We start from the raw sequence: 18,407 nt of genomic DNA, 5'->3' as shown, positions 1-18,407 counted from the left end.
CCGTTCAAGAGACCCACCTCCATTCCCCACATTCTGAGGGTGGTAGTGGTTTTCATCAAATCTAATTTCACCCTGAGAGTGAATAACTTGCCCAGGGCCTCCCAAGTATGCAGACAAGGCCTCACAAGTATGTAGAGCGTGGCCAGCTCTGCAGAGCAAAATCATTTTCCACACTGTATAAGTTATTTCTCAGTGTTCCAAGTACAATAAGCTTTTGGACTGTCAGAGAGCTGCAAGCATGTAACTGTGGAGAGCTGTCTTGCTCCGGCTGTATTTTCCCTGTGAGCTAAGCATTCAGAAACATGAGTCACTACAGAGCAGTGAAACGAAATGGGAGCTACTGAATAGGAGCAGTCTTTAGGATCATTATATAGATCCTTTGCTTGAGACTCCCACAATCCCTTCATTATCATCTGTGATTGAGAAAAACATCCAGCAAGATTCCTGAGGCAATGTACTGTGACCAGTTTTTGCAGTCTTAATCTAAAAAGAAGCTTTGTTTCCAAGAATGGAGGGAACATTACGAGGCATTTTCTCAATAAAGATGGTTCTCAGCACAGCCTGATTTTTGGATGGGAGCCTTCCAAATGTTGCTATTAGAACAAAAACAAAACCCACAAAACCATTTCAATTCCTATGTGCATTTCTGGATTTCCACCAAAAAAAAGGGGGGGTTCCTCTTGGCAGTAGGAAACAATTTATCCCAAAATAGTACAGCTTAAAGCATGAGTGGGATTAATATTTTAAAATATGTGCAATTAAAATGGAAATACCCATGATGTGTGCATCAAAGTAGGTAGCTTCTAAGTTTCTTTTCTGCTCACCCTTAAGTCAGATACTCATCAAGCAAATACAAATGTGTGTTTGGCTTGCCTATGGAAGGGGAATTTAGTCTTCAGCACATCCCTCTTGTGACATTTATTGACTGCATTTCCATAACTCTTTCCTCTCATGCATTTAATTCTCACACCAATTCTATTTATCAGATTGTATAGACACTCTGTAGGCGCTTCAGTGGAGTCCTAAAGGATCACATCACACTTTCCTTCCAAGTTTCTTTCTTGTACTAGGAAAGTTCCGTTATGCTATGTTCATCTCTTCTTCTGCTTACAGTACATGCCTTTGTGTGAGAAAAATGAGAGCCAACCCCCAATGTTTCAGAACATAAGCAATATATGCAGTGTACAAACAGCTGAATATTTTGTAACTGATTTTTATTGGTGTTCATCCTCCTATCTTTATAAAGGTAATCGAAAGGAAGTTTAGGGTACATACACTGTTGTGGCTCTTTGAGCAAGCAGCAACTCTACTCATTTGTCAGCGGGGTGTGTGTGTGTGCATAAGCAGCAAGGGACCTGTAATGGTTCTAAGGGGTTGCTTGTGCGTAAGCAGGTGCCTATCTCCCTGGCTGGGTGCAAACACCTGGCTGGGCTGCCAAAGTGAACCTCCTCTGTCCGGACAGCCACTCACCCGTGGCTGACTCAATCGCTGGCAGAATCCGTGAGTGGGCGTTTCTTAAACTTCTTCCAGCAAAGAAGCACTTTGACGCCTAGTCTCCGCCCACTCTCCCTGCGCGGAAGCCTCCTGCTCAGGGAGGGCGTGGGCAACGGAGGACCCCTACTCTCCCCGCTGGTTCCAGGCAAGGAGTCATGGGACCGCCTCGCCACTTCCCCCACCTGCCCCCCTTCTCCACTGGTGTTACGCTGATTCTCTTCCCCAGAAGATGGGCTGCTTCTCCCGATCCCTGGGCGCTCTCTGGAATCTCTCTGGCTTTTGCGCTCCCCCTCCAGTACTGATGGCAGTTCCCTGACAGGACCTAACTAGCTTTGATAAATGGTTTTTGAACTCTGATGGAGCAGGTAAAGGCATGGTATCCTCTGATAGGTTTGAAGCTCAAGCAATGAGAATGGGAAATGACATTGTAGATTTAGGTAGACAACGAGGACCAGCTGATGGGTTGTGGACTCTTTAAGTCAATATTGACACAAACCAGGGAACTGTCTTTAAAGCTTTTGTATGGCTGATATCTAACACACCTACCATCATATCTGGTGAGACTGCATGGAGATTCAAATGTTCTGGTATGTGTGTGTGAGTTTTTGAAGAAATCTCTAGGATTACAAAGCAAAATGTCCCAGCATCTTCAACACTGGCCTTATTATGCTTGTTTGATGAATGGAAAGCCTAGTTGATGTTGTATAAGAGAAACACCTTACTGTTGTGTGCTTCGAATGTAGCCCACTTATAAAGGTAAGAACTATCTCCAGTGCCTCTGGCCTCAGTCACCACTGGCATGTGGCCCCCAGAAGGCTCTTAATTTGGGAGTGTGGCCCTACCCCTGCCATAGATAGACAGCAATGGAAAGGTGGGCCTGGAATACAAGTTTATCAGAGGCCAGGTCTACCCCAACCTCACCACTGCTCCATCACCAGTTCTACCAGCTGTGACAGATCTACTCACTGAAGCTAACTACATTTTGCTTTGTTTGTTTGCCTACCTACCCTGTAAAAATTCATGTAGGTGCTCCTGACCACAGGCCCCCAAACCCCGCTCTAGAAACTGGGTGGTTCTTTTTCTTTTCTTTTTTTAGAAAGTGTGAGCATTGTCAAGCATATTTTAATAATTTTTGAACCATCTTGCTAGGTTTTGGACCTCAACACATATTGCTATGGGTTTGCCACTGTGTTATTGTTTTCCCCTGATGCATCTATTGTATCCTTCAAAACGTGTACATGGTAAACTAACAGATCAAGGTGGCAACCCTACTAAAATTTAATCAATAGGGTAGGTGTCTTTTTTATAAAACTGCTTATGTTTAGCAACCGTTTCATTTAAAATATTGTTACAGGCCACCCCAATCTCCCCCAAGTGGTAGCAGAGAATCCAGGGGTCTGTGCACTTAATCAGGGTTTGTGTTTCCTTGGGGGAGATGAGGCACAGCAGAGACCAGTGTATTTGAGAAATATGGTTTATTTTACACATATTTACAACCTAGGCTTTGTTGGAGAAGTAATTCATAGGATTTACATCCCAAGAGGGGCTTGTCCTTCTCAGCAGTGCAGCATTACATCCCGAGGCATCCTAAGTGCCATCCCCATGTCTCTCTGTAGTAGTCTGCTATAGCCAGCCAGCATTTCTGCTGCCCTTCAGTCCCCGCATGGAGTTCTGCCCACTTCCTGCTCCTTTTTCCCAAAAACCCCTGCTCCCAAACCTCTGTTTTAAACTTCTGTAGTGACATAATGCCCCCTGTTACCCTGAAAACCTCCCCCTTTCGCTTCTTCTGTTCTGTCCAGTTCTCAGCCAGGGAAAGGACAGTATTTGCATGGTCAAATTTTTCTTAATAGCCCAGTACTTAGTTCTCCTTAGTGCGATCTCCTGAACAGGAGAATAGGTTCAGCCTCTATTTTCCCCTGGCCTGACATCTTCCCTTAATACTCCTCAAATCAGCTAAATTCTACCTCTTTACTACATCTAGGATTATGGGGAGTCTGCACCCACCCATAAATTTGTAACAATGTGTTCAAAACACAAGCTCATCTAATAGCTCTTCATACTTCATTTATATTGAAAAGTGGAAAGTTTTGTTTAGGTTTGGCACTTCCCTTGGGAGGAGTGAGGACCGAGGGTGACTTTGCAGATATCTGTTTATTTACAGTATATAAACGGAGGAAGACATTATAAGAATGCAACAGGAGGAAACAAGCAGGGACTGCTAATTCCACAACAATATTTAGTGTAGGCTAAGTATCAGCAAGAGGGATCAAGATGGATTAAAAGGTGCTTGATCCACCTGAAACAAAAATTTGATGATTGACAAAAGCGAATTTATTCAGAAGGTGTCTTGCAATCATGAGCTGAAGGTGCCATGCGATGGTAAATGCACAAACTTCCCTGGGCAGTCTGTTTTAGCAGTTAATCATCTCCATCACTGAAACAAAGTGTCTTTGTGTTTTAAATTTGTTCAGCATTACCCACAGTATGAATACTATCATTTAATCTGCAATGTCTTGTACCTTCATTAATTTTCCATTATTATCAATCTGATTATCTCCACCAAATAACTCCCTTCTCACACTTTCCCCCTCCTCAGCCCGGATATTCTCATTTCCTCTCCTTTTTGCAGCATCCCTCATATGAGAAAATCCTGACTGTGGGAGAGGATAGTGTGGGAAGATGGTGGTTTGGAAGAGAACATCATATGGACAACAGAGAATTAGTGGAGGTGCAGGAAGCTTATTATCCACATTAAACGACAATGTGGATGAGCACAGAATGTCAGCCTCTGCAGGAGTTCCTTACTTGATCTTTGTCAACTCGTGTGTATTTGCTCTTTCTGAATTTGGGTCAGAAGCAGCAAACATCTGGTCAGCATTCCATACTTTTTGCCTCTGACATCACGTCATATTATTAGGGAGACTCTGAGTTTGTCAGACACTAATATAAAATATTTGTTCCAAGGTCCTCTAGATTCCACAGCTAGACTAGTTACTGAGTGGCAAATTACATGACAATTTGGTACTAGGGATCTGCCAGCACACATGGTGTGCCTCCTATGCACAATTATTGTAACAGGGGAAAACTGCATTTCAGATTAGAATGAGATGCATTGTATTTACTCTGGATCATACTGGACAGCAGGCAGCATTGTATAATCATCATGAAAGAACCTATTGTAAATCATATTCCTCAGGGACAAAAAATTGCTTCTAGCTGAATGTGAGGCCTCAACCATTATCTTGCATCTGCAATTTTTACTTACATTTGGTTTGGCTTTGCTCTTTACGTAAAGTAAAAATAAAAAAACGTCAAAATGAGAAATATGTTGGTATGACTAAAAAATGAAGCTTGGACCAAACAGGTAAGAAGTGTCAGGCAGGCGGTTAAAAAAAGCATTTTGCTAAGCTCTACCCATGATTCAAAACAATAAAAAATAACCCAGTGCAAACACAGAGCTACTACATTCCTTGGATTTGTATTTTTAACTATAGTTGGAACATGCTCATTGAGTGTACTGGGTGGAAGGTTTGAGGCCTATTAAGTTATTCTCATGAAAGTGTTTAGTGAAAAGTGTTTTGCCCTGGAGTGTGGCATTTAACCTCTCAAACCTATTCAAGTAAATTACAGCAGGATCATAACAAATTACTCCCACTGGACAAGGAGAGGGTTGTTTATAAATCTCCTTTTGCTGGCAAAAGAGTTAATCTGGCATAGTAATTTTACACAGGGTGTAGCAATGCTTCTGTATTAGCAGTACGCTACATCTGGAGATCTCCCCCCTCAGCCACATAAGAAGATAGGATTCTGACTAACTTTGGCCAATCCTAACAAGGGTAAAGAAGGCCCAGCAAGGGAACATAGCTCATGGGACAATACCACATAGCATGAGGCTACATTATTCTGTATCTGTATTTATCAAATTAAGAACCTACAAGTTGGAACTTTGGTAAAAGGACCACAATGCACAGAAACCCCATAAGGAACATCTTCTGTGCTTGCGACTGTGTAGTTAAGAGTCTTTTTTTCTGGAAGGAAGCCAGGTTCTATTCCTATTGCTTCTGCTTTTTCCCATGTAATTGCCAGCAAGTCACTCAAAAGATACATTTGGCCTTGTGGAGATCACATTTACATTTTTCATGAGTTTGAATCAAACCATCCTCTTGCTTCCGATTGCATTGCGCCTTCTCACAGAGCTACTAGCAAGTATTGTCTACTGTAAGCTTGCTACTGTAGTGCATTCTTCCTTGTTTATGTGTTCCAACTGAAATGTCCGGGGAAATCCAGACATGTGACAACCCAACTTTTGTGTCCGGATTTTCACTTTTTGAAAGATGGCAACCCTACTTTACAGACATCAACACAAATACATTGAGTGCAGAATCATCTTCACTGCTGTGGGGTCTGAGCCCTTTAGGAGAAGGCCTGTTGCCTACAGGTTCAATGTGTTGTCCTTCTATCCTCTGGACTATAGGAATCGTTGCTGCTATTTCTTATTAATTAATTACAGTGGTACCTCGGGTTACATACGCTTCAGGTTACAGACTCCGCTAACTCAGAAATAGTACCTCGGGTTAGGAACTTTGCTTCAGGATGAGAACAGAGATCGTGCTCCGGTGGCGCAGCGGCAGCAGGTGGCCCCATTAGCTAAAGTGGTGCTTCAGGTTAAGAACAGTTTCAGGTTAAGAACGAACCTCCGGAACGAATTAAGTACTTAACCCGAGGTACCACTGTACTAATACTACCACTACTACGAGAATGGCACCCATTGCCCTGACTTTTCCCATCAAATAAGATACTTGAAGGCTGCTACTGACTTTTTTGATGGGATTCAAACCCCTAAGTGAAAAACTGGAGCTTGTGGCTGTGTTAACAGCTGTCCTCCAAACAATGAGCCATGGAGGCTCCTGAATGAGCAATTCTTCGCAGTGTGTTCATCCATCATGCACTGGAGATGCAGAATGGATGCTGTAACAGCACATCATCATGGCATCCCTGTGTTTGGTGTCTTCCATGCATAGATACTATTTGGTGGTCATCAGTGATTGGTGGGTGCTGTTGGACTTGTGGAGGCTGTGGGACTGCCTGTTAATGTTGCTAATTTATCTCATTTCTTTTGGTATTGTTTTTCTTTCTACTTTGCTGCTGGGAGTGTAGGGTTGTGACTATTTTATGACATAATTACACCAGCCTAGCTAGTGGTGCTGTGGCTGCTGGCAGTGGCATTGCGTTCCTTTTTTTGCCACCCAGGGTCAACAGAACCCACTGCGCCAGTCTAGCCCTCGCCAGGTATTAAAACTCATGAATGTGGGGAAATAAAGCAAAAAAGCTGTTTCACATAGGATGCTATAAAAATCACAAAGGCCATGGCCTAACACAATTCATAATGCTTTTGCTCACTAATTTCAACGAAATTAAATATGCTTGAATTATTGCTGTATTGTGACCAATTAAAAAATGATTATATACGGTATAGCAAAATCCTTAATTAGAGCCAGTGTGGAACCTGTAGGCTTCCAGATGTTGTTGCATTGCAACTCCCATCAGCCCTAGCTATCATGGCCAACAGTTAGGGATGTAAGTTGGGAGTCCAATGACATTTGGAGGGCTACAGGTTCTCTAGGCCTGCCCTCATTGCCCTCACCTGTCCTGCTCTAAGTCATGAACCTTCCACTGCCAATCTTTTGTTGCAAAACAAATCCTTAAGTGGGAGGAGAGGGAAGACATCTAAACAAGATTTTGAGCTATATATATAAAGGGGATCCCTGACCATTAGGTTCAGTCGTGACCGACTCTGGGGTTGCAGCGCTCATCTCGCTTTATTGGCCAAGGGAGCCGGTGTACAGCTTCCGGGTCATGTGGCCAGCATGACTAAACTGCTTCTGGCGAACCAGAGCAGCGCACGGAAACGCCGTTTACCTTCCCGCCGGAGCGGTCCGACCTTCTAATCAGCAAGTCCTAGGCTCTGTGGTTTAACCCACAGCGCCACCCGCGTCCCACTACTATATATACTGTGTATATATATATATATATATATATAATCAAATGGGCTAAATGTTTCCATTTGCAGGTGTCCTCTAGATTTAGAATCCAGTTTCTTTAGCAGAAAACTAGAACTATGAAAATGTTGTAAGGGTCTGTGGGGAGGTAGTTAAATTTTATGGTATAGTGGTGTCTAGGCTGTATTACACCATGTTACGTTTCTATTCAGTTCATGCCAGGTGCCAGAAGTATAAAAGAGAGCAGCTACCTAATTGTTTCAAAAACTATGAAGAAAGCATGCAAACTAATGACAGAAATGAAGGTAGCTCTCAGGGTGCATGTGTAGAACAGTTCAGTGAGCAGTTGAAAAACACAGGACACTTGATCACCATATTGAACAGACAGGGAAACACTGTAAGGTATTCCTGCTGGTGGGACTCTACCCTCCGGCAGACACAGGGGAGTATGGACTCCAAGTGCAATTCTTAGCAGACACTTCTTGCTTGCAGTTATTGATTCACATCTTACTATGGTTTAGGTATTAGTTTGAAAAAGTTATTCCAGCTTCTGTTTACTTGAATATTAAATAAAATCACTGAATGGAATCCCTGCACGTGCATTCCAACTAGCAAGATGTTTTTAATTCCAACTCATGTCCAGGAAGATAACAAAATAACATCATAAACTACAGAATAAAAATATGACAGAAAGCACAGTGGGTGTGAGGTAAAGCCAAAACAGTAAGGTTAGCAATGAAACGTGAGCCACTATATGTAACATATTTTTGCCAGGTCTAAGAACGTAAGGAGTCTGTGAAATTTAAAAGTGTTGGGTACAAATGTAGTCAGGAGACGTTTATGCATCTTGCCAAGATGAGGCAGACGTCCCACTGCCTATTATTATTTTAAAATAATAGTAACAAAGAGGGACGAGTCCTCTCAATCTGGCAGAACACAGAAACAGCACTCCTCTCGGCTCCTTTACACCCAGCACTACTTCTGCTCTCTTCAGAGCTGTTTCCGGTGGTTTTGTCCAGACGACGGAGATGTGCAGAACAATTTCCTCTGGCGGTGATGATGATGATACGCAACGCCTGTCTCTCCAGCCCGCGCAGTGAGAGGACGCTCCAGCCGATAACGCCCCGGGGCCTTTAAAGGGCTCTTGCTCAGTTTCCCCAGGTTTGCAGCCGCTGTAACTGAATCCCGTTTCCCCCTCTCTTCAGCAGCCCGGCCGGAGCTTCTCTTTCTTTCTCCCTCTTTCTCTTGCCGCCCCACCCACGCGTCAGCCTTTGGCTGGCCCCTGGGACGGAGGGGAAGGGGAGGGGAGAGGAAGGGGAGGGTCAATTCTGTTTCTTCCTCCCCCCCCCCTCCAAGCACGAAAAGGTGACGTCATTATCCGGGCTCTCCGCGGCGGCGCTCTTCGCACCGCGGGTCACAATGGAGCCAAAACCGAGCCCAACCGAAATGAAACGGCCGTGCTAGTTGCCCCCGCCTCAGTGAGCGCGGCCTGGCCCCGCTTAAGCCAGGCCCCGCTCGGCCGCCGTCAGCGCCCGGCCCTCACCGACGCGGGCGCCGCTCCGCCCCCTCCCCCCCACACCAGGGAGAAAGCCCCCCCCCTCACACACATCGCCCCCTCAGCAGCAGCGACCCCCGTCCCCGCTGCTCTCCGCCCATACAAGGCAAGGCGTAAACTGGTGCCTGCTCAGCCTCGGGAACACGGAAGGGGGGCAAGTGGGAGTGACGGACTGCCTGACACGCAGGAAAGGGAGGGGGTCACGCTCGCCGCCGCGGACGCTGTTTGGGTGGCGGGGCCGGCGCCGCTGCGTTGAGTCGGAGTCTGCGCCGCCGCCGCTGCTGCTGCTGCTGGCCGAACCCTGCTAGAGCCGCCATATTGCCCGGGACACAGACACACCGTCTCCGCCGCGCCTGTGCCTCGCGTCGCCGCTGCTCTCCGCCCCCTCCTCTTCCGCAGCCGGGCTCTCCTCCGTTGCCTCGCCGAAGAGAGGAGCCCCGTCTCGTCGCCCCCTCCCCGCTCCTCCTGCTCCCCTGCCCTCCTCCGAGGCACTAGGCGCATATCGGCTCCTCCGGACTGGGAGCGACGGAGCCCTGCAGGCCCAGCCCAGCCGGAGCTTCCTGGCCGAGGCAGAGCGCAGCGGGCTCAGGCCTTGCCTCTGGGCGCCCAGCACTGCGGCCGTCGCCGGGAAGCGGCGGCCCCACCGAACAGCTGGTGACGCAAAACTAAAAGGGAAGGGAAAGGAGACTCGGCCCGGTTCGCGGCGTGTCGGGCGGCTCCCTGGGAGCAGTAGTAACGGCAGCGACTCGACTCCTGCCCGGCATGAGACACAGCCCCGCTGGTTGCTGCGGCTGCAGCCGCCTGGGATGAGAAACTCTTCAGCCACACCCGCTGCAGCCTCCTCCTCCTCCTCTCTTCGCCAGCAGAGCCAGCGGCGGCGGCGGCGCCCGGGAGCGGAGCGGGCCTCGGCACTAGCGCGAGGAGCAGCAGCGGAAACAGGGGACGCTGTGTGGGGGTGAGCGAGCTGGGGAAGGCGCTGGGGCTGCCATGGCCGGCGGCGGGGTGGGGGGCTGGGAGGAAGGGGGGCACGCTGTGGGGAAAACAAGGGGGCTGAAGCTCCGGGGTGGGAGCGCCTCGCTGTGTGTGTCAGCGTTGTCTGGTGGGGTTGGGAAATGCCTGCCCGTGCGTGTGTCGGTGTGTTTTGGAGTGAGAAGGGAAAATGGCTGACGACTCCTCATTCTCTCTGCCCGGCCTGTCCTGGGCCTTGCGGGAGAATGGGGCGCGCACGCCCGGTATCCGCAGTCCCTGGGAGGGGGAAACACGGCCCCGCAGAGCTGGCCGGCTTCTCGCCTGACCCCCTTTCTCAAGTAGCCGGGGGAACGGGGCGAAGGAGGGACGGCGGAGGGAAGGGGCTCCCGGCACGGCTTCGCCCGGCGTTTAGTTCCTTTTGAGTCTCGTTTCACTTCACGCCAAACGCCATTACTGAGGTGGAGTGATTGGAATCGCGTAGGCCTGGGCTACGCCAGGAAATAAGGCCCTGCTCAAGCTCTTTCTTTCTAAATCCTGTCTCAAACCGCCAGGCCCAGCGCATTCGCATTCCTTGTAAACATTATTGTCATGGGCGCAGGTGGGCTGTGTCATGGCTGCACTCCTGGTTTCCAGTAAGGCCGTCGTGTTGCCGGATAAGCCCTCAGAATTCAACACCCTTTCTCCGTTAGGTTCCAGAAGATTATATTCTGGTTCTTTGTGTGGTCCTGGTGGTTTATAACCCCTTACATTTTAGTTATTGTGCAAAGTATGCGTTATAATTCACATTATCTTGTTTGTCCTTTTTTAAAAAACCTTTTTCCAAACTTGGGAACATATCTCCTAGATATGTTGTATGAATAATCGATATAGTGCCTTTTTGAACACCGGCTTGCTTTGTGAGATGCTTTAAGCATTTTTAGGCTGCAATTTTACCTTGATATAATTAGCATCTGGGCTCCAATTGATTTTAATGGAGAGGTGTGCAGTCACAGCAAATTTACTTGATGAATTTAGTTTTAATGTTATTGGGGTAGTTATTTTCAGACCATGTACAAAATGTGTCCTAATGTACATAGAAAAGGGACTGGAGAGTTACAAATCTATATACAATTGTGACTTAAGCCCCATTGAATTCAGTGGGACTTCTGAATAAGCATGCAGAGGATTGGGTGACATATGCAGTAAAGAATCCAAGGGGTCATGAAGAGTCGGACATGACTAAACAACAACAAAGGATTTTCAAGACACCTCAAACTTGACTCGCACAACGGTCCTATGCATGCTTCCTTAGAAGCAAGCCTTACTGAGTTCAGTGGCACCTACTCCCAGGTAACTGCTTAGGATTGCAGTCTTAAAAGACATGCAGTAGTGTGCTGTTCTTTCATCATCCTAATTTTGCACCGTATATTTAACCTACGATATTGATACAAATAATATTTGAATGGACTTCAACACAGACTTAAAAGTGGGGGGTGGGGGTGGTTCAATACAGTTGTCACTATCTACTGTGTGAAGACATGGCCCCAATATCATTTAAGTTCATCAGGTTTTTGTATGAATTGTGCTTCAACTTATGCTTGCAAATGTCTTCTAATTATGTTGTATTTAGCTTTTATCATTTATAGCTAAGAAGAAATGTTTGGAAGAATGGGTTTTAAGTGAGTTCTGGACTTAGAGTTTTAATAATATGTACATCACTTCAAGAAATTGTGGATAAAACTTAGAAAATGCAGATTTTATTTGGTTGATTTGCACAAAAGGCACAGGGTGGTTTACAAGAAAGGAGATAGATAAAAAACACAAAATCTAGAAACATTACACAGTCCTTTAAAAACATAAGGAATCACTGAATATCAATTACTAATAGCAGCAATCAGCTTTAATAATTTCTGAAGTTATTTATGAAATGCTTTCTCATTCTGCTCTTTGAAATTTCCTAAAGTGGTTAAGAAAATTATTTTGAAAATTAGGTTCAACTAGGTATTAGAATATGAAAAAATATTTTCCATCACATCTGGAGCTAAAGGTGACATATAACTGAAATTTATGAATTGTTTTGAACAAAATTATATTACTATAATGTGGAATAAGTTGCAAGATAATTTTTTCATGTGTTGATTGAAAAAATTACTCACACTTACCCTAAACATTTTTATTTGGAAGCAAATGCCATTGATTTTGAATTGAGACTTTCTTCCAACTTAAAGTGCTACACATACTTCTTTGGATGTATATTTAAAATCAATTGATGTTTCGTCCAAATAATGTTTTGGCTGTACTATAAAAGCATACTTAAAAGATTGCAATAAGTTCCTTCATCTTTTAAACTTACTTGGTTCCCCCCCTCCTATGCTTTTCATAAATAGGTTTTAAGGCAGAAAAATACAAATATCTTCTGTGTTACTCTTTGTCTTTGCTTCACTTGCAGCCTGTTCAATGTCTCTCTGAATTTACCCTTCTAATGTTTTCCTATTACAGAAGGCCAGCATCTTAGAGGACCAGTCATGGGAAAACAACTAAATTCTTTGCTTGTTGGAACATAATCATAAACATTATGATATATTCACATTACAATGTCACCTTTATCTGCTTTGAGTACTTCATTGTGAAATGAAAAGATGGGATACATTTCCTTGGGGAAATAAGAAGATCCTATATTATCATGACTCATAGTTGTTTCAAAATGCTGGAATTGTTACAAGATCAATATTATAAATGCTAGTATCTGGAGTAAGAAATAGTTATCTGTGATAATAGTCAAGAATTTGCACTCTTTTGTGGGATGAAAGTAGGTTTCATAACAGTTTCTGAAGAGTAACAGGTCGTTTATTGACTAGGTAGGACAAAAGTCATTTAAGACATCTGGTAACACTTTAGTGAAAAGGTTTTCTAAAGTGACATTTTAAAAGCTATTATTGAAATGGCTGTTTCAAGTATCATGTCTTGAATATTTGTTCTCTTATATTGACTTTCAAAGAAGTTGAAAACCTTGGTATTTTTGTTGTAAACCTAGTATATACAACTTTTACAGGGAATACTTGCGGTTTTGTTCTCATTTGTATTTTTATGTCTTTAGAACTCTTGTTTGTCAAGCTGGTCAATTGTTATGTTTCAGCAGGAAGTATGTGTCTATGAAATTTCAGTGTATTTTTAATTTTTCTTCTTTTTATTAAGAAAAGCATACCTGAGAGAGAACTTACATACAAGTTTAACTATTCAAATATTTTGTCTTTTATTATTTTCAATGTATGCTCAGCTTGCATGCTTACAGTTCCAAGTCCAGTTGAGGTCAGTGGGACTCTGCTTGCCTAATTAACACGTGGATCCAAAATATACTTGGAAGCAAGTCTTTAAATTTAATGAAGCTTACTTTCAAGTATATGAATTTAATACTGCAGTTTAAGCAGGATGTCAGTATGTGCATTAGATAGGTCTTGGGGCGAGAGAACAGAAAATAACATGGTTCCCCCCGCTAAGTAGGTTGGGTTGCTTTGTCATGAGATTGGGATAAAAAAGTGTCTCCTTAGAAATAGGGTCACTTACCATTCTGTAAAAATGCTGAAAATTGTGAAGTGTAGAAGTTAAAACGTTTAACTACAATAATACTGCTACCATAGTCCAACACTTGGGTCCCCAGGTCAAGTTGTTTGCATCCTGTGGCTTATGCTCCTTTTTCTGTATTCTTTTTTTTAAACCAACCCAGTTCTATAGCTTTTCTGCAAAGGGTTGTTGATTCACAAGTATTCGTGTTGATGCAAACTGATTGCTGTCCTGTGCCCTTCTGCAGTCTGATGTTTACTCTATTTGTCTTTTGTCCAGTATGCAGTCTGCTTGTAGTTCTTTATCTACTTTTACATTGTGATTTGTAGTTATAGGAGTGTCAGTAAATGGTATCATATTGTTATTTTGTGTGCCTATGTTCTATTGGAGCTGTTACGTTTATGGGCCTTGGCAGTTGGTGTTAATATTTATTTCCATTACAGCTGTGATTGTGTCTTTATATCACTGAAAGAGGGGAAAATGAAGGTTTTCGTGCACATATGGTAATGCTAATTACCCTTACTTTCATGATCTTCTGCCATCACCCCACTCTGCCAGCCTTTCTGCAGGGCCTTTCATGACTGAATTACAATGGTGTCATTACACAAGAAGTTACTGCACCTGTGCAATGGGCACTTTTCTGCACTGGTAACAAGACTTCTGCCAATTCAGAAATGATATGTATGAATTTATTTTCCTTAACTTAAAACATTTTTGTATGTGCATACATTCTGTAGCAGTTCATCTAAAATCCAAAATACATTCATTTCTTGGAAAGAACTTGTGCAAGAACTGTGCATTTTAAATACCAGCTATTTCCCTTAAAATCTTAGTTGTGATGAAATTTCTCCCCAATTTCTTCATTTGCAATATTGCATGCTTTTGTTTGGATTTCTAGCCTTTCGTGTCCTGCAGTCATAGCAGGCAAGTTACCTGGTGCAAACAATGCTAAGATTTATTTCCCCTTTGTGGGGGCTTGATGAAAAGGTCTTGTTACATTTGCTTCTCTGGCTGAATGGGTAACAGTGCAGGCCTTTTTACAATTCTTTGTAGCATCACTTGCCTTCTTGAGTGATAGTAAATTGATGAAGTAAAGTACTAAGTGCTCCATTCTTTGGATGAATTAATGTATTGAGAATGTCTTGTGTGTGGATATTCTTGCCTCAACATAAAAAATGACGCTACTATAATTTAAATGTACTTTCTAAGCCTACAAATGCATGTTTCTGTGGTTCCAGTTCTTGCCTGGTCCTGAGTTCTAGATATTTGATAAAACTTCATGAAATATTAACAAACTAATCCTATCCACTTGTGGGTTTAACTTGGTTGCTGCAACAAGTACTTTAAATATTTTGCTAGCTAGATTCTCAGAAGCCCTTGTAAATATGTCCTATCCACTGTACTGTGGATGGTATACTGGCAGCCCCCCCATTCAATATGTGTGTGACAGTGTATATGGCTATACGCTCATCTGCCGAACCTGGAAGTGACCTGGAAACTTCAAAAAGATGTCACTAAAAGGCCCGAATGAGTGTTTGCAGGCTTTTAAAATAGGTTTCAATTATACACAATTTCACTGATATGCGCAGTGCCTCGGAATGTTACTGCCATGTAAACGGGAGTCTGCCTGTATCTAAAGTCAGACTGGTTGTGGGATGATCAAACAGTATACTGCTCTGACTCTTCTCCCTTCCCTTAGTGCTCTGCCAAAGTGTAGAGGACTTGGGACAGGGAAAAGTTTGGTGGTTAGTGCAAATAATGGCTGGATCCTAATCCAGAGTTTGTGAACTGTTACCATACAGGCCCCTGGAATTCCTTTTCCTTTTGTAAAGGAATATCTGATGGGTCAGAAGTCATTCAACACTGGTTTGGGCCAATAGCTGCAGCTCTGCAAATGATTTGCTTGGAAAATAGCGCTGCTGAGGCCAAAAGTAAAGTATAAAAGAGTTGTAGACTGCTTTGATTGGCAAACACAGCTTTCCATTTTGTGCTTGGAAAGTCACTGCTGGCTCAGAACTACTAGCTCACATACTACTTGTTGCTTGGGTTGTGTTGTTTCTGAAACAAGTTAACTATTGGTTGAACTTAGAACTGCAATCTAACATTTTATATTTTTCAGTATGGAACTTGTTGCCCCACGCTAATCAATCAATCAATTAATTAATTATCCTTTTACCAAGGGGCTTGCAGTGACATGGAGGAAAGAGGGAACAGAAATGGATAAGCAAGGGTAAAAACATGTGAATTATTCAGTTACAGGTATCACCCCCCACTTACATGGGGTTTATGTTCCAGGCCCCCATGCTCATAACAGAAAATGGGGACCACCCTCTAAACACCCTTTAAATGCCCTCTCTGCTGCTCTCTCTTCAATCCATATCAAAAATACTGTATCTAAAAATATCCACAACTAGAATTGAAGCTTGGGGGCCGGCTGGAGGCCGGAGGACTTGCAGAAAAGTGGCTGCTGCTACTGCACACACCAGCTGTTAGACTGAGAGGCTGAGCATCCTAAGCAAAGCCCCACTGTGCCTGTAGTCTTTTTGGGGCTTCCTCACTTTACATCCTCTTTGGGATCTGGGGAGGGTCTCTTCTCCAGCTCTCTCCTGCCATTTCCAGGTTTATTTATTTCCTAGTGCTTTGTGTATACATGGTAGTATGTGAGTCGATCACGTGTAAATGGGGTGATTCCTGTATGTTTACTTTGGCTTCATTATAATAGGGACTAGGTTGGTTATTTTTGTTACCTATGGTTTCTAGCTATTGGGTATGAAGCTACAAGAAGTGTACATGGCATTCAGTATATGGTTTCTTGTATGACTCATGATGGAAATGAACAGTGCCAGATATATGTTCAAAGCAGTTCAAGAAAGTGTACCAGAAACATTACAAGAAGCAGGCTTAGTGTCCATGGCTAAGAATCATTGGTTGTAAACCAGAATGGGGAAGGGAGGAGGGTAGCAGTTGTCTGGCTTGAGGGCTAATCAGATTCTAGAAAGAGAAGGACCAACAGGTCATCTGAAACAGCAGTAGTGTGTTTAATAGATGTTGTGGACAGAGGAATAAGTTCTGCCAGGAGGGCAGTTGCATGCAATGAAATAGACATATCGCTCTTCCATTTTGGAAGTTTGCGATTATGTTGGTTAATTATCGATCCCTAATATTTACCTGTTTGAGGTAAATACTGTAAGTTGAGCTTGTGCCACAATTCAGTAACCCGAAGGTAAGCATGAAGTGAAGCATTAAAGGTACAGTCAACAACCATTTCTCGTGGGGGTTCCATTCCCAGCCCCTATGTGCCTCAGCAGTGTGTATAAGCGCGTCCTACCCCACCCTTTTAGTGACTTGTGGGGTAGGATGTCATGCATCTTTTGAACATGCGCTAATCAATCAGTGCCAGCACAGAAGAAACTGAGGCAATGTCTAGTAATGAGGGAGTCAGTTATACTTGACTTGATCTTAACCAATAGGGAAGAGTTGGTTAATGAAAAGTGACCTTGTAATGTAGAATTTCATGAAATTATTTAACGCCAAAAGTGAGCATCCTCGGGTATCTTTGGATTATAGGAAAACAAATTTCAATAAGTTCAAGAAAATGCTAGGTAGGAGCAGTGTTCGAAATTCCCCAGGTGCGTTTCACTACTAGTGCTGGTCCAGTTGTGACTACCTGGAGATTTCTGGGTGCCAGGTTGGTTAGGAAGGAGCTGAAGATAAAAGGGACATATACAAAGAAGTGGAAGGAAGGGTAAGCAAGGGTGAGTACAAATAAGTGGCCCAAAGTTGTAGGGGTGGTGTCAAGAAAACTAAAGCTTGAAATAAGCTGGTGCTTTTGGGGAATGCTAAAAGAACAAAAAGGGACGCGGGTGGCGCTGTGGGTAAAAGCCTCAGTGCCTAGGGCTTGCCGATCGAAAGGTCGGCGGTTCGAATCCCCGCGGCGGGGTGCGTTCCCGTTGTTCGGTCCCAGTGCCTGCCAACCTAGCAGTTCGAAAGCACCCCCGGGTGCAAGTAGATAAATAGGGACCGCTTACTAGCGGGAAGGTAAACGGCGTTTCTGTGTGCGGCTCTGGCTCGCCAGAGCAGCGATGTCACGCTGGCCACGTGACCCGGAAGTGTCTGCGGACAGCGCTGGCCCCCGGCCTCTTGAGTGAGATGGGCGCACAACCCTAGAGTCTGTCAAGACTGGCCCGTACGGGCAGGGGTACCTTTTTTTAAAAGAACAAAAACAACTTTTAAAGGTATATTCAAAGGAAGAGGAGAGAAATTATAGAACAACAGCTCAGTAAGGATGATGAATGGGTGACAAGGAAAATGTGAATCTGCTGGACCCCCCCCCCCCCAGTTTTCTTCCAAAAGGGGAACTGTGAGCAACTTGTTTTGAGTGGGGTGTTTGAGGGCTCTGGAGCAATAGTAAACATCTCAGAAGACGGGGGGGGGGCGGTGGAGGATCAAAATGACCTTTATAGCATGAAAAACTGGGCCAAACCTAAGAAAAATGAAATTCAACAGAAACAAATGCAAATTTATGGGTGTAGGCCAACTCCCCCCCCCCCCCCCCCGCGATGCACAGGTATAGCAATAAAGTGTTTTATGGGTTAGCAATTGGGCATGTGAAAATGTAGTTGGTTTCTGACTAAAATTTAGTCAGTATCATGATGCAGCTGCAAGAAAGGTTGATGTAGTTTGGGGCATTTATAGAATCATAGTCAACAGAAAGTTTCCATGTCAACAGAAATACTAATTTCCATTTTATTTTGCACTAGTCAGCCTTCATCTGGTACATTGTGACCAACCCTGGGTGCCTTAATTTAAGAATGATCTAGGCAAATTTAAATGGGTTCAAAAGAGAGCAG

At 44.0% G+C, this 18,407-nt stretch overlaps 1 protein-coding gene across 1 annotated transcript in view; it reads left to right on the top strand.

The window, feature by feature from the left end:
- The first annotated feature begins 8,752 nt into the window (after window positions 1-8,752).
- The window catches only part of USP9X (ubiquitin specific peptidase 9 X-linked), a 72,537-nt gene continuing 62,882 nt past the window's right edge, over window positions 8,753-18,407 (top strand). Inside the window, exon 1 of the mRNA XM_028727362.2 lies at window positions 8,753-10,003. The gene's annotated coding sequence lies outside the window, so the exon portion shown is untranslated. The remainder of the gene's footprint in view (window positions 10,004-18,407) is intronic.

Source organism: Podarcis muralis, chromosome 4 (genome assembly GCF_964188315.1).
Source record: "Podarcis muralis chromosome 4, rPodMur119.hap1.1, whole genome shotgun sequence".
Taxonomy (NCBI): Eukaryota; Metazoa; Chordata; class Lepidosauria; order Squamata; family Lacertidae; genus Podarcis; species Podarcis muralis.
The sequence above is the reverse complement of the archived record's forward strand: the minus strand, read 5'-3'. Positions and strand labels throughout refer to the sequence as shown.